This window comes from Bos mutus, chromosome 7 (assembly GCF_027580195.1).
Source record: "Bos mutus isolate GX-2022 chromosome 7, NWIPB_WYAK_1.1, whole genome shotgun sequence".
NCBI classification, from domain to species: Eukaryota; Metazoa; Chordata; class Mammalia; order Artiodactyla; family Bovidae; genus Bos; species Bos mutus.
Window position 1 is genome coordinate 53804334 of NC_091623.1, and position 15862 is coordinate 53820195.

Sequence of the window (15862 nt, forward strand, 5' to 3'; positions counted from 1 at the left end):
TAATTTAATTTTATTTTTAAACTTTACATAATTGTATTAGTTTTGCCAGATATCAATTTTTTAAATGGAAGCAATACTGTTGAATGCATATATCTTTTGGAAATTCTCACTAGTGTAATATACAGAGGATTGCAAGAATTTTCAGAACTGCATCATAATAAAAATTTTTTTAATATTTGTGAATTATTAAATCCAAAGTATGGACACTTATCTGTATGCCCCTTCAATTGTTCTGTTTATTCAATACTCTCTTATTTTTCAAAGGTGTCCCCTCTACATGGAACCACAGAATCTAACAGATGTCTCAGAATTCCTCCTCCTGGGCCTCTCAGGTTATCCAGACCTGCAGCCCCTTCTCTTTGGGCTCTTCCTGTCCATGTACTTGGTCACTGTGTTTGGGAAGGTACTCATCATTCTGGCTGTCACCTTTGACCCCCACCTCCACACACCCATTTACTTCTTCCTCTCCAACCTGTCCTTGGCTGACATCAGTTTCAACACCACCACTGTCCCCAAGATGCTAGTGAACCTCCACACACACAGAAAATCCATCACCTATGCAGGCTGCCTAGCTGGGGTGACCGTCTTTTCTCTTTTTGCATGTTTGGAGAGTCTCCTCCTGACAGTGATGGCCTATGACCAGTTGGTGGCCATCTGTCACCCCCTATACTACCTGTTCATCATGAATCCCCGCCTCTGTGGCTTCTTGGTCCTGGTGTCATTTTCCATCAGACTTTTGAACTCCCAGCTTCACTACTTGATGATGTCACAGCTTACCTCTGTGCAGAGGTGGAAATGCCTCATTTCTTCTGTGACCCTTCTAAACTCCTCAATCTTGCCTGTTCTGAAAACTCCATCAATATCATATTAATTTATTTCAACAGTACCATTGTCGGTGGGATTCCACTTTCAGGAATCCTTTACTCTTATTCTCAAATTGTTTCCTCCATTCTGAGAGTCTCCTCATCAGGTGGGAAGTACAAAGCCTTATCTACCTGTGGTTCTCACCTGTCAGTTGTTTGTTTTATGGAACAGGCCTTGGGGTGTAACTCAGCTCAGCCATCTCACAATCTCCCAGGAAGAGTGCAGTGGCCTCAGTGATGTACACTGTGGTCACCCCTATGCTGAACACTTTCACCTACAGTCTAAGGAACAAGGACATCAAGAGTGCCCCTGGAGGATTATCAGCAGAATAGCCTTATCCCAACCCCTGTTTTTCGGTTCATGGGAGTACAAAATACAACAAAATCAAACAATAAGTGATTGCAATAAGTGATTCTGAATCTGAAGTCACTTACTGAAAATGTACCTATCTGGCTCTCTACTTTATGTTTACACAATTTTTCCTCTTTGTAGCATAGCTCTAATGGAATTGGGAGATTAGCTGGATGCCCCGTGTGAATTATAACCCTTATGGGACTTTGCATATCACATCAGTATAGCCATCTCTCTTTCCTTGTGTATTACTCAAGACATTTGGTCACAAGCAATCTTGTTTCCATCATCACAAAATAAATACACCTCTCTCTTTCTTGTTTTGCATTGTTTCTATAACTTTCCTATGAGTATTCCCTATGTGTTAGGTGGATCTAAACCCTACCTTAATGACCAAGACACCTAGTATATTTTTGCTCTTTAGTGATTTTTAAGTAAATAGAGTGGATATTTGATTTCTAAACTGGAGTATTTTGAAACTGAAATAGGACACTATGAATATTAAGTTTGAATAAACACTTATCAACTGGGTTTTTCCTGGGAAAAGTGAGGTGTATGCTTCCCAAGGAGTAGATGAGAGGGTACCTACCAAAGCAAAGTCAGTTCCCAGTCTTGCTGATAATTCTCCTTCCCATTCTATCTAACTTCTTCCCAATCATATTAAATAGCAAGACACAAAGAGACAAAAATTGAATGATTTGACACCTAAAGTAATCAAAGTCATAGAGACAGTGGGTAGGATGATAGTTACCAGAGGCTTTGGAAAGAAGAATGGGGAATTAGTTTAGCGGAAATAGAGTTTCACTTGGGGAAGATAAAAAGTTCTGGAGATGGATAGTGGTGTGTGCGTGCATGCTCAGTTGTTCAGTCATGTCTGACTCTTTGCAACCCCATGGACTGTAGTCCACCTGGCTCCTCTCTCCCTGGGATTTCCCGGGCAAGATTATGGGAGTGGGTTGCCTTTTCCTCCTTCAGGGGATATTCCTGATCCAGGGATCAAACCCATGTCTCCTGCATCTCCTGTCTTACAAGCAGATTCTTTACCACTGAGCCACAAATGTTCCTGAATTGGACACTTAAGATGTCTAAGAGGGTAAGAAAATAATAGCAAATGCAACAACTGACAAAGGATTAATTTCCAAAATATACAAGCAGCTCATATAACTCAATACAAGGAAAACAAACAACCCAATCAAAAAGTGGGAAAAAGACCTAAACAGACATTTCTCCAAAGAAGACATACAGATGGCTAACAAATACATGAAAAGATGTTCAACATTGCTCATTAGAGAAATGCAAATTACAACCACAATGAGATATCACCTCATACCAATCAGAATGGCCATCATCATTTATTGTTTCTACAAATAATAAATTCTGGAGAGGGTGTGGAGGAAAAGGAACGCTCTTGCACTGTTGGTGGGAATATTAATTGATACAGCCATTATAGAAGACGGTATGGAGAATCCTTAAAACACTAGGGATAAAACCACCATATGACCCAGCAATCCCACTCCTAGGCGTATACGCTGAGGAAACCAAAATTGAAAAAGACACATGTATCCCATTGTTCATTGCAGCACTATTTATAATAGCTATAACATAGAAGCAACCTAGATGCCCATCAGCAGATGAATGGATAAAGAAGTTGTGGTACACAATGGAATATTACTCAGCCATAAAAACAAACACATTTGAGTCAGTTCTGATGAGGCGGATGAACCTACAACCTATTATACAGAGTGTGAAGTAAGTCAGAAAGAGAAAGATACATATCATATTCTAACGCACATATACAGAATCTAGAAAAATTGTGCTGAAAAATTTATTTACAAGGAAGCAATGGAGAAACAGACATAGAGAATAGACTTATGGAGATGGGGAGAGGGGAAGAGAGGGTAAGATGTATGGAAAGAGTAACATGGAAACTTACATTACTATATGTAAAATAGACAGTCAATGGGAATTTTCTGTATGGCTCAGGAAACAAACTCTATCAACCTAGAGGGGTGGGTTGGGAGGCAGATGGGAGGGAGGTTCAAAAGGGAGGGGATATATGTATACCTGTGGCTGATTCATGTTGAGGTTTGACAGAAAACAACAAAATTCTGTAAAGCGATTATTCTTCAATTAAAAAAAAAAGATAAAATGGCTAAGAGGGTAAATTTTATATTGTTATATTATCCTGTCAGGCATGACAGACATATTCCTCCAATGTTGGGTGTTACTCAGCTGTCAGCAATCAACTCCGAGAGGGATCAGCCTCAGCTACAGAGCATCACTAGGCAGCCCAATTCAATGACTATATGATGAGGGTGTGTAAACATTTATCTCTTTTGCCCCCAGTTCCAGCCAACTCTAAGGTTAGCTCCAGAGCTCCCTGGGGGTTTTCAAAGGCCTGTGATGAGTTTGAACTTGACTATTTTTTCCAATGTCTTTTCTGGCTCCAAGTTGAGTTCAGTTCAGTCACTCACTTGTGTTCAACTCTTTATGACCCCATGAACTGCTGCATGCCAGGTCTCCTGTCCATCACCAACTTCCAGCATTTACCCAAACTCATGTCCATATGGTCGGTGATACCATCCAGGCATCTCATCCTCTGTCATCCCCTTCTCCTCCTGCCACCAATCCTTCCCAGCATCAGGGTCTTTTCCAATGAGTCAACTCTTCACATGAGGTGGCCAAAGTATTGGAGTTTCAACTTCAACATCAGTCCTTCCAATGAACGCCCAGGACTGACTTCCTTTAGGATGGACTGGTTGGATCTCCTTGCAGTCCAAGGGACTCTTGAGTCTTCTCCAACACCACAGTTCAAAAGCATCAATTCTTCAGCACTCAGCTTTTTTCACAGTCCTACTCTCACATCCATACGTGACTACTGGAAAAAACATAGCCTTGACCCGACGGGCCTTTGTTGACAAAGTATTGTCTCTGCTTTTTAATATGCTATCTAGGATGGTCAGAACTTTCCTTCCAAGGAGCAAGTGTCTTTTAATTTGATTGCTGAAGTCACCATCTGTGTGATTTTGGAGCACCAAAAAATAAAGTCTGACACTGTTTCCCCATCTACTTCCCATGAAGTGATGGGACCGGATGCCATAATCTTCGTTTTCTGAATGTTGAGCTTTAAGCCAACTTTTTCATTTTCCTCTTTTACTTTCATCAAAAGGCTCTTTAGTTCCTCATCACTTTCTGCCATAGGGTGGTGTCATCTGCATATCTGAGGTTATTGATATTTCTCCCAGCAATCTTGATTCCAGCTTGTGCTTCCTCCAGCCCAGCATTTCTCATGATGTACTCTGCATATAAGCTAAATAAGCAGGGTGACAATATACAGCCTTGACGTACTCCTTTTCCTATTTAGGACCAGTCTGTTGTTCCATATCCAGTTCTAACTGTTGCTCCCTGACTTGCATACAGATTTCTTAAGAGGCAGGTCAGGTGGTCTGATATTCCCATCTCTTGAAGAATTTTCCACAGTTTATTGTGATCCACACAGTCAAAGGCTTTGGCATAGTCAATAAAGCAGAAATAGATGTTTTTCCAGTTTTTTAAGGAATCTCCACACTGTTCTCCATAGTGGCTGTACTAGTTTGCATTCCCACCAACAGTGTAAGAGGGTTCCCTTTTCTCCACACCCTCTCCAGCATTTATTATTTGTAGACTTTTGGATCGCAGCCATTCTGACTGGTGTGAAATGGTACCTCATAGTGGTTTTGATTTGCATTTCTCTGATAATGAGTGATGTTGAGCATCTTTTCATGTGTTTGTTAGCCATCTGTATGTCTTTTTGGAGAAATGTCTATTTAGTTCTTTGGCCCATTTTTTGATTGGGTCGTTTATTTTTCTGGAGTTGAGCTGTAGGAGTTGCTTGTATATTTTTGAGATTAGTTGTTTGTCGGTTGCTTCATTTGCTATTATTTTCTCCCATTCTGAAGGCTGTCTTTTCACCTTGCTGATAGTTTCCTTTGATGTGCAGAAGCTTTTAAGGTTAATTAGGTCCCATTTGTTTATTTTTGCTTTTATTTCCAATATTCTGGGAGGTGGGTCATAGAGGATCCTGCTGTGATGTATGTCGGAGAGTGTTTTGCCTATGTTCTCCTCTAGGAGTTTTATAGTTTCTGGTCTTACGTTTAGATCTTTAATCCATTTTGAGTTTATTTTTGTGTATGGTGTTAGAAAGTGGTCCAGTTTCATTCTTTTTACAAGTGGTTGACCAGATTTCCCAGCACCACTTGTTAAAGAGATTGTCTTTAATCCATTGTATATTCTTGCCTCCTTTGTCAAGATAAGGTGTCCATATGTGCGTGGATTTATCTCTGGGCTTTCTATTTTATTCCATTGATCAATATTTCTGTCTTTGTGCCAGTACCATACTGTCTTGATAACTGTGGCTTTGTAGTAGAGCCTGAAGTCAGGTAGGTTGATTCCTCCAGTTCCATTCTTCTTTCTCAAGATCGCTTTGGCTATTCGAGGTTTTTTGTATTTCCATACAAATTGTGAAATTATTTGTTCTAGCTCTGTGAAGAATACTGTTGGTAGCTTGATAGGGATTGCGTTGAATCTATAAATTGCTTTGGGTAGTATACTCATTTTCACTATATTGATTCTTCCAATCCATGAACATGGTATATTTCTCCATCTATTAGTGTCCTCTTTGATTTCTTTCACCAGTGTTTTATAGTTTTCTATATATAGGTCTTTAGTTTCTTTAGGTAGATATATTCCTAAGTATTTTATTCTTTCCGTTGCTGCCTTATGATCCAGCAACCCCACTGCTGGGCATACACACTGAGGAAACCAGAAGGGAAAGAGACACGTGTACCCCAATGTTCATCGCAGCACTGTTTATAATAGCCAAGACATGGAAGCAACCTAGATGTCCATCAGCAGATGAATGGATAAGAAAGCTGTGGTACATATACACAATGGAGTATTACTCAGCCATTAAAAAGAATACATTTGAATCAGTTCTAATGAGGTGGATGAAACTGGAGCCTATTATACAGAGTGAAGTAAGCCAGAAGGAAAAAAACATAAATACAGTATACTAACGCACATATATGGAATTTAGAAAGATGGTAACAATAACCCGTGTGCGAGACAGCAAAAGAGACACTGATGTATAGAACAGTCTTATGGACTCTGTGGGAGAGGGAGAGGGTGGGAAGATTTGGGAGAATGGCAATGAAACATGTAAAATATCATGTAGGAAACGAGTTGCCAGTCCAGGTTCAATGCATGATGCTGGATGCTTGGGGCTGGTGCACTGGGACGGCCCAGAGGGATGGTATGGGGAGGGAGGAGGGAGGAGGGTTCGGGATGGGGAATACATGTATACCTGTGGCGGATTCATTTTGATATTTGGCAAAACTAATACAATTATGTAAAGTTTAAAAATAAAATAAAATTGGAAGAATAAAAAAAAAAAAAAAAAGAAATAGATGTTTTTCTGGAACTCTCTTCCTTTTTTCATGATCCAGCAGATGTTGGCAATTTGATCTCTGGTTCCTCTGCCTTTTCTAAAACCAGCTTGAACAACAGGAAGTTCACAGTTCACGTATTGCTGAAGCCTGGCTTGGAGAATTTTGAGCATTATTTTACTAGCATGTGAGATGAGTGCAATTGTGTGGTAGTTTGAGCATTCTTTGGCAATGCCTTTCTTTGGGAATGGGATGAAATCCATCACCTCCACTAGCTTTGTTCGTAGGGATGCTTTCTAAGGCCCACTTGACTTCACATTCCAGGATGTCTGGCTCTAGGTTAGTGATCATACCATTGTGATTATCTGGGTCATGAAGATCTTTTTTGTATAGTTCTTCTGTGTATTCTTGCCACCTCTTCTTAGTATCTACTGCTTCTGTTAGGTCCATACCATTTCTGTCTTTTATCGAGCCCATCTTTGCATGAAATGTTCCCTTGGTATCTCTAATTTTCTTGAAGAGATCTCTAGTCTTTCCCATTCTATTGTTTTCCTCTATTTCTTTGCACTGATCACTGAGGAAGGCTTTCCTATCTCTCCTTACTATTCTTTGGAACTCTGCATTCAAATGGGAATATCTTTCCTTTTCTACTTTGCTTTTCACTTCTCTTATTTCCACAGCTATTTGTGAGGCCTCCTCAGACAGCCATTTTGCTTTTTTACATTTCTTTTCCATGGGGATGGTCTCGATTCCTGTCTCCTGTACAATGTCACGAACCTCCATCCATTGTTCATCAGGCACTCTATCTATCAGATCTAGTCCCTTAAATCTATTTCTCACTTCCATTGTATAATCATAAGGGATTTGATTTAGGTCATACCTGAATGGTCTAGTGGTTTTCCTTACTTTCTTCAACTTAAGAAAGAAATTGGCTACAAAGTTTGCCAAACTGTGATGGCTGAGAAAACAGTCCTCACAAGCCTGTCCTCATTTCAGACACCAGCACAAGTTCCCAGGTTCCCGGGGGACCCACACTTCAGGTCAGCCAGCTACAAATTCGAGGACTTTCTCATATTCAGTAATTTTCTAGAATGTTCAAATTAAGGAGAATCCCTCTGGTTTAATAGTACACAAGAAACTTACAGAACTCAGGAAAGTTATTGGCTCAGATGGTATAGAATCTTTCTGCAATGTAGGAAACCTGAGATCAATCTCTAGATAAGGAAGATCTCCTGGAGAAGGGAATGGCAACCCACTCCAGTATTTTTGCCTGGAGAAGTCCATAGACAGAGGAGGCTGGTGGGCTACAGTCCATGGGGTCACAAACAGTTGGACACGACTGAGTGACTAACACTCTATGATTATATCTTTTTTAATAGTAAAGGACACAAATTAAATCAGATGAAAGGTACAACATAGACAAGATCTGGAAAGTCCCATAGGTGAAGTTTCTTGGTTTCCTCTTTCCATGGAGTCCAGATCCATTACCTCCTCCTAGCTACAATATATGACAATAATACTAATATATATATATTGCTAACAACAGGCTGGTTCCAAATAGGAAAAGGAGTATGTCAAGGCTGTATATTGTCACCCTGCTTATTTAACTTCTATGCAGAGTACATCATGAGAAATGCTGGGCTGGAAGAAGCACAAGCTGGAATCAAGATTGCCAGGAGAAATATCAATAACCTCAGACATGCAGATGACACCACCCTTATGGCACAAAGTGAAGAAGAACTAAAAAGTCTCTTGATGAAAGTGAAAGAGGAGAGTGAAAAAGTTGGCTTAAAGCTCAACATTCAGAAAATGAAGATCATGGCATCCGGTCCCATCACTTCATGTCAAATAGATGGGGAAACAGTGGAAACAGTGTCAGACTTTATTTTTTGGTGCTCCAAAATCACTGCAGATGGTGACTGCAGCCATGAAATTAAAAGACACTTACTCCTTGGAAGGAAAGTTATGACCAATCTAGATAGCATATTCAAAAGCAGAGACATTACTTTGCCAACAAAGGTCTGTGTAGTTAAGGCTATGGTTTTTCCCATGGCCATGTATGGATGTGAGAGTAGGACTGTGAAGAAGGCTGAGCGCCAAAGAATTGATGCTTTTGAACTGTGGTGTTGGAGAAGACTCTTGAGAGTCTTTGGACTGCAAGGAGATCTAACCAGTCCATTCTAAAGGAGATCAGCCCTGGGTGTTCTTTGAAAGGAATGATGCTAAAGCTGAAACTCCAGTACTTTGGCCACCTCACGTGAAGAGTTGACTCATTGGAAAAGACTCTGATGCTGGGAGGGATTGGGGGCAGGAGGAGAAGGGGACGACAGAGGATGAGATGGCTGGATGGCATCACCAACTCAATGGACATGAATTTGAGTGAAGTCCAGGAGTTGGTGATGGACAGGGAGGCCTGGTGTGCTGCGATTCATGCGGTTGCAAAGAGTCGGACAAGACTGAGCAACTGAACTGAACTGAACTAAACTAGGTGGCTCACCTGAGCTTCAGTCTCTAGAATTTTTATTGAGGCCAATTCCATAAATGTTACTAGTTGAATTTTTGCCCATATGATTGAACTCCATTTCCAGCTTCCCTCCCCAGATGTTGGGTTGATAAACTTGAGAACACAGTTGTTTAGACATCTTGGTTTTCTTCTAGTTCATCAACCAGACCACATTCTTTTCAGCCTCTGGATCATGCATTTATTTCTCTCTGTCTCATCTCTCCTGAAACAAAAAATGGGAGGATTTTTCAAGCTGGGGCGAGCTAACGGAAAAGCACTGGAAGATGTTAGGGAAGGAAGGTGGGTTGATAGGATAGGCCATTTGTGTTTGCTAATTGCTGCTTTCCTTTTTGGGACCTCCCAGGTGTTGGTAGTGGTGAAGAAGCCACCTGCCAATAAAGAAGACAGGGGCTTGATCCCTGGGTCAGGAAGATCCCCTGGAGGAGGAAATGGCAACCCTTCTTGTCTAGAGATTCCCCATGAGAATCCCCAGGGACAGAGGAGCCTGGCAGGCTAGAGTCCATAGGGTCCCAAAGAGTCGGACATGACTGAAGTGACTTAGCACACATGCACGCTTTTCTTTTTAACTAGAGGATAATTGCTTTACAATGTGGTGTTGGTTTCTGCTGGACAACAAAGGGAGTCAGCCATAGCTGTACATATATCCCCTCCTTCTTGACCCTCCCTCCCCACCTCCCATCCTACAGCTGTAGGTCATCACACAGTGCCAGGCTGGGCTCCCTGCGTCGTATATCAGCTTCCCACTAGCTTTCTGTTTCACACATGATAGTGTATATATGTCAATGCTACTGCTTTGGTTGCTGCTTTTTTAATTTAGGCTCTTACATTCCCACAGAAGCAGGGAGACAGGGGAACTAATTTTCTTGATGATTAGATTTCAAAGAGAAGGCTTTGTGAAAATCATTCTTTGGTTGTAAAAAGGATGAGAGACTTGGAGAAGATTTATCTACATTTACTAATAAAAGAAGCAGAGTGGACTTGCCTGGTGGTTCAGTGGTTAAGGCTCTGTGCTTCCACTGCAAGGGGCATGGGTTCAGTCCCTGGTCAGGGAACTAAGATTCCCACATGCCCATGGCGTGGCCAAAAAGAAAAGGAATAGAAAAAGAATTTAAAAGTTTTCTAATGTAAGTACTCTAAGAAAAGAGAGCGAGGACAGATTGGTAGAAACTCATTTAAGCTGAAGGGGAAACTCAAAGTAGTCTTAGTCAATGAATATCCAACATTTCTATTGTTGTTACAACTTTGCAATTCTTGGGATTTTGATTGTGGTGTGGGAAGCTAACCTCCACACTGAGCAGGAGTTTTAAATTATGCTTACAAGTAAAATTATAAACTCAAATGTCGGTGTTAACAGTGAGAGGCAAGGCAATAAATCTGGAATGGTACAGTTACAGGTAAGCACACATCAGGAGCATTGTTAGATTTAGCTAACCAAAAAAATCAAGAGCAAGTCAGCAAAAGGCAGAAGGAGATATATGTATACAAAAGCTGATCCACTTCGTTGTTCAGCAGACTAACACAAGAGTGTAAAGCATCTATACTCCAATTAAAAAAACAAAATTGAAAAAGATGCATGTACCCCAATGTTCAATGCAGCACTGTTTATAATAGCTAGGACGTGGAAGCAACCTAGATGTCCATTGACAGATGAATGGATAAAGAAGTTGTGGTACATATATAGAGTGGAATATTACTCAGTCATAAAGATGAACAAATTTCAGTCAGTTGTCATGAGGTAGATGAATCTAAAACTTGTTATACAGAGTGAAGTAAGTCAGAAAGAGAAAAACAAGTTTTGTATTATATATATATATAGTAGGAAAATGGTACTGATGAACCTATTTTCAGGGGAGGAATACAGACTCAGACATAGAGAACAGATTTATGGACACAGAAGGAAAAGGAGAGGGTGGGATGAATTGAGAGCATCATTGAAACAGACACATTCATCCCTCTCAAGATTGCTTTGGATATTCGAGGGTTTTTGTATTTCCATACAAACTGTGAAATTATTTGCTCTGCTACTGCTAAGTCACTTCAGTCGTGTCCAACTCTGTGCAACCCCATAGACGGCAGCCCACCAGGCTCCCCCATCCCTGGGATTTTCCAGGCAAGAACCCTGGAGTGGGTTGCCATTTCCTTCTCCAATGCATGAAAGTGAAAAGTGAAAGTAAGTTGCTCAGTTGTATCCGACTCGTAGTGACCCCATGGACTGCAGCCTACCAGGCTCCTCTGTCCATGGGATTTTCCAGGCAGGAGTACTAACTCTGTGAAAAATACCCTTGGTAGCTTGATAGGGATTGCATTGAATCTATAGATTGCTTTGGGTAGTATACTCTTTAACTATATTGATTCTTCTGATCCATGAACATGGTCTATTTCTCCATCTATTAGTGTCCTCTTTGATTTCTTTCACCAGTGTTTTATAGTTTTCTATATATAGGTCTTTAGTGTCTTTAGGTAGATATATTCCTAAGTATTTTATTCTTTTCATTGCAATGATGAATGGAATTCTTTCCTTAATTTCTCTTTCTATTTTCTCATTATTAGTGTATAGGAATGCAAGGGATTTATGTGTGTTGATTTTATATCCTGAAAATTTACTATATTCATTGATTAGGTCTAGTAATTTTCTGGTGGAGTCTTTAGGGTTTTCTGTGTAGTGGATCATGTCATCTGCAAACAGTGAGAGTTTTACTTCTTCTTTTCCAATTTTGATTCCTTTTATTTCTTTTTCTGCTCTGATTTCTGTGGCTAAAACTTCCAAAACTATGTTGAATAGTAGTGGTGAGAGTGGACACCCTTGTCTTGTTCCTGACTTTAGGGGAAATGGTTTCAATTTTTCTCCATTGAGGATAATGTTTGCTGTGGGTTTGTCATATATAGCTTTTAGTATGTTGAGGTATGTTCATTCTATTCCTGCTTTCTGGAGAGTTTTTATCATAACTGGATGTTGAAATTTGTCAAAGGCTTTCTCTGCATCTATTGAGATAATCATATGGCTTTTAATTTTCAATTTGTTAATGTGGTGTATTTCATTGATTCATTTGCAGATATTGAAGAATCCTTGTATCCCTGGGATAAAGCCCATTTGGTCATGCTGTATGATCATATTAATGTGTTGTTGGGTTCTGATTAACAGGAAAATTGGCCTTGGAATACAGAATGAAGCAAGGCAAAGACTAATAGAGTTTTGCCAACAAAATGCACTGGTCATAACAAACACCCTCTTTCAACAAAACAAGAGAAGACTCTATCCATGGACATCACCAGATGTTCAACACCGAAATCAGATTGATTATATTCTTTGCAGCCAAAGATGGAAAAGCTCTACACAGTCAGCAAAAAAAAAAAAAAAAAGACCAGGAGCTGACTGTGGCTCAGATCCTGAACCTTTTATTGCCAAATTCAGACTTAAATTGAAGAAAGTAGGGAAAACGACTAGACCATTCAGGTATGACTTAAATCAAATCCCTTATGACTATACAGTGGAAGTGAGAAATAGATTTAAGGGCCTAGATCTGATAGATAGAGTGCCTGATGAACAATGGAATGAGGTTCATGACATTGTACAGGAGACAGGGATCAAGACCATCACCATGGAAAAGAAATGCAAAAAAGCAAAATGGCTGTCTGGGGAGGCCTTACAAATAGTTGTGAAAAGAAGAGAAGTGAAAAGCAAAGGAGAAAGGAAAGATATAAGCATATTCAAAAGCAGAGACATTACTTTGCCAACAAAGGTCCAGCTAGTCAAGGCCATGGTTTTTCCTGTGGTCATGTATGGATGTAAGAGTTGGACTGTGAAGAAGGCTGAGCACTGAAGAATTGATGCTTTTGAACTGTGGTGTTGGAGAAGACTCTTGAGAGTCCTTTGGACTGCAAGGAGATTCAATCAGTCCATTCTGAAGGAGATCAGCCCGGGATTTCTTTGGAAGGAATGATGCTAAAGCTGAAATTCCAGTACACTGGCCCCCTAATGCAAAGAGTTGACTCATTAGAAAAGACTCTGATGCTGGGAGGGATTGGGGGCAGGAAGAAAAGGGGACGACAGAGGATGAGATGGCTGAATGGCATCACTAACTCGATGGACGTGAGTCTAGGTGAACTCCAGGAGTTGGTGATGGACAGGAAGGCCTGGCGTGCTGTGATTCATGGGGTCGCAAAGAATCAGACACGACTGAGCGACTGAACTGAACTGAACTGGGTTCTGGTTGCTAGAATTTTGTTAAGGATTTTTGCATCTATGTTCATCAGTGATATTGACCTGTAGTTTTCTTTTTTTGTGGCATCTTTGTCAGGTTTTGGTATTAGAGTGATGGTGGCCTCATAGAATGAGTTTGGAAGTTTACCTTCCTCTGCAATTTTCTGGAAGAGTTTAACTAGGATAGGTATTAGCTCTTCTCTAAATTTTTGATAGAATTCAGCTGTGAAGCTGCAATGGAATTGGAGGAATCAACCTGCCTGATTTCAAGCTCTACTACAAAGCCACAGTCATCAAGACAGCATGGTACTGGCACAAAGACAGAAATGTAGATCAATGGAACAAAAGAGAAAGCCCAGAGATAAACCCACACACCTATGTACACCTTACCTTTGACAAAGGAGACAAGAATATACAATGGAGAAAAGACAATCTCTTTAACAAGTGGTGCTGGGAAAACTGCTCAACCACTTGTAAAAGAATGAAATTAGAACACTTTCTAACACCATACACAAAAATAAACTCAAAATGGATTAAAGATCTAAATGGAAGACCAGAAACTATAAAACTCTTAGAGGAGAACATAGGCAATACACTTTTCAACATAAATCACAGCAGGATCCTCTATGACCCCCCTCCCAGAATATTGGAAATAAAAGCAAAAATAATCAAATGGGACCTAATTAAAATTAAAAGCTTCTGCACAACAAAAGAAACTATAAGCAAGGTGCAAAGACAGCCTTCAGAATGGGGGGAAATAATAGCAAAGGAAGCAACTGACAAACAACTAATCTCAAAAATATACAAGCAACTCCTACAGCTCAATTCCAGAAAAATAAACGACCCAATCAAAAATTGGGCCAAAGAACTGAATAGACATTTCTCCAAAGAAGACATACAGATGTCTAACAAACACATGAAAAGATGCTCAACATCACTCATTATCAGAGAAATGCAAATCAAAACCACAGTGAGGTACCATTTCATGCCAGTCAGAATGGCTGCTATCCAAAAGTCTACAAGCAATAAATTCTGGAGAGGGTGTGGAGAAAAGGGAACCCTCTTACACCATTGGTGGGAATGCAAACCAGTACAGCCACTATGGAGAACAGTGTGGAGGTTCCTTTAAAAACTGGAAATAGAACTGACTTATGACCCAGCAATCCCATTGCTGGGCATACACACTGAGGAAACCAGAATTGAAAGAGACACGTGTACCCCAATATTCATCACAGCACTGTTTATAATAGCCAGGACATGGAAGCAATCTAGATGTTCATCAGCAGATGAATGGATAAGAAACCTGTGATACATATGCACAATGAAGTATTACTCAGCCAAAAAAGAATACATTTGAATCAGTTCTAATGAGGTGGATGAAACTGGAGCCTATTATACAGAGTGAGGTAAGCCAGAAAGAAAAACACCAATAGGCCTTACAAATAGCTGTGAAAAGAACAGAAGCAAAAAGCAAAGGAGAAAAAGAAAGATATAAGCATCTGAAAGCAGAGTTTCAAAGAATAGCAAGAAGAGATAAGAAAACCTTCCTCAGTGATCAATGAAAAGAAATAGAGAAAACAACAGAATGGGAAAGACTAGAGATCTCTTCAAGAAAATTGGAGATACCAAGGGGACATTTCATACAAAGATGGGCTCAATGAAGGACAGAAATGGTATGGACCTAACAGAAGCAGAAGATATTAAGAAGAGTTGGCAAGAATACACAGAAGAACTGTACAAAAAAGATCTTCAAGACCCAGATAATCACGATGGTGTGATCACTGACCTAGAGCCAGACATCCTGGAATGTGAAGTCAAGTGGGCCTTAGAAAACATCACTATGAACAAAGCTAGTGGAGGTGATGGAATTCCAGTTGAGCTATTTCAAATCCTGAAATGTGATACTGTGAAAGTGCTGCACTCAATATGCCAGCAAATTTGGAAAACTCAGCAGTGGCCACAGGACTGGAAAAGGTCAGTTTTCATTCCAATCCCAAAGAAAGGCAAATAACCTACAGCCCAGATTATTGTACCCAGCAAGGATCTCATTCAAGTATGAAGCAGAAATCAAAAGTTTTTCAGACAAGCAAAAGCTGAGAGAATTCTGCACCACCAAACCAGCTCTCCAACAAATAATAAAGGATATTCTCTAGACAGGAAACACAAAAATGGTGTATAAACTCGAACCCAAAACAATAAAGTAAATGGCAACGGAATCATACTTATTAGTAATTACCTTAAACGTAAATGGGTTGAATGACCTAACAAAAAGACAAAGACTGGATGAATGGATACAAAAAAAGACCCTACATATGTTGTCTACAAGAGACCCACCTCAAAACAGGGGACACATACAGACTGAAATGTGAAGGGCTGGAAAAAGATTTTCCATGAACAAATTGGGACCAAAAGAAAGCAGGAGTCACAAATCCTGAAAGATGATGCTGTATCAGATAAATTAGACTTTAAAACAAAGGCTGTGAAAAGAGACAAAGAAGG

The 15862-nt window shown here is 40.1% G+C and overlaps 1 pseudogene; it reads left to right on the top strand.

Annotated features, from left to right (window-relative positions):
* Window positions 1-262: 262 nt before the first annotated feature.
* LOC138988585 (olfactory receptor 7E24-like) lies at window positions 263-1196 on the top strand (annotated as a pseudogene).
* The last annotated feature ends 14666 nt before the right edge of the window (window positions 1197-15862 follow it).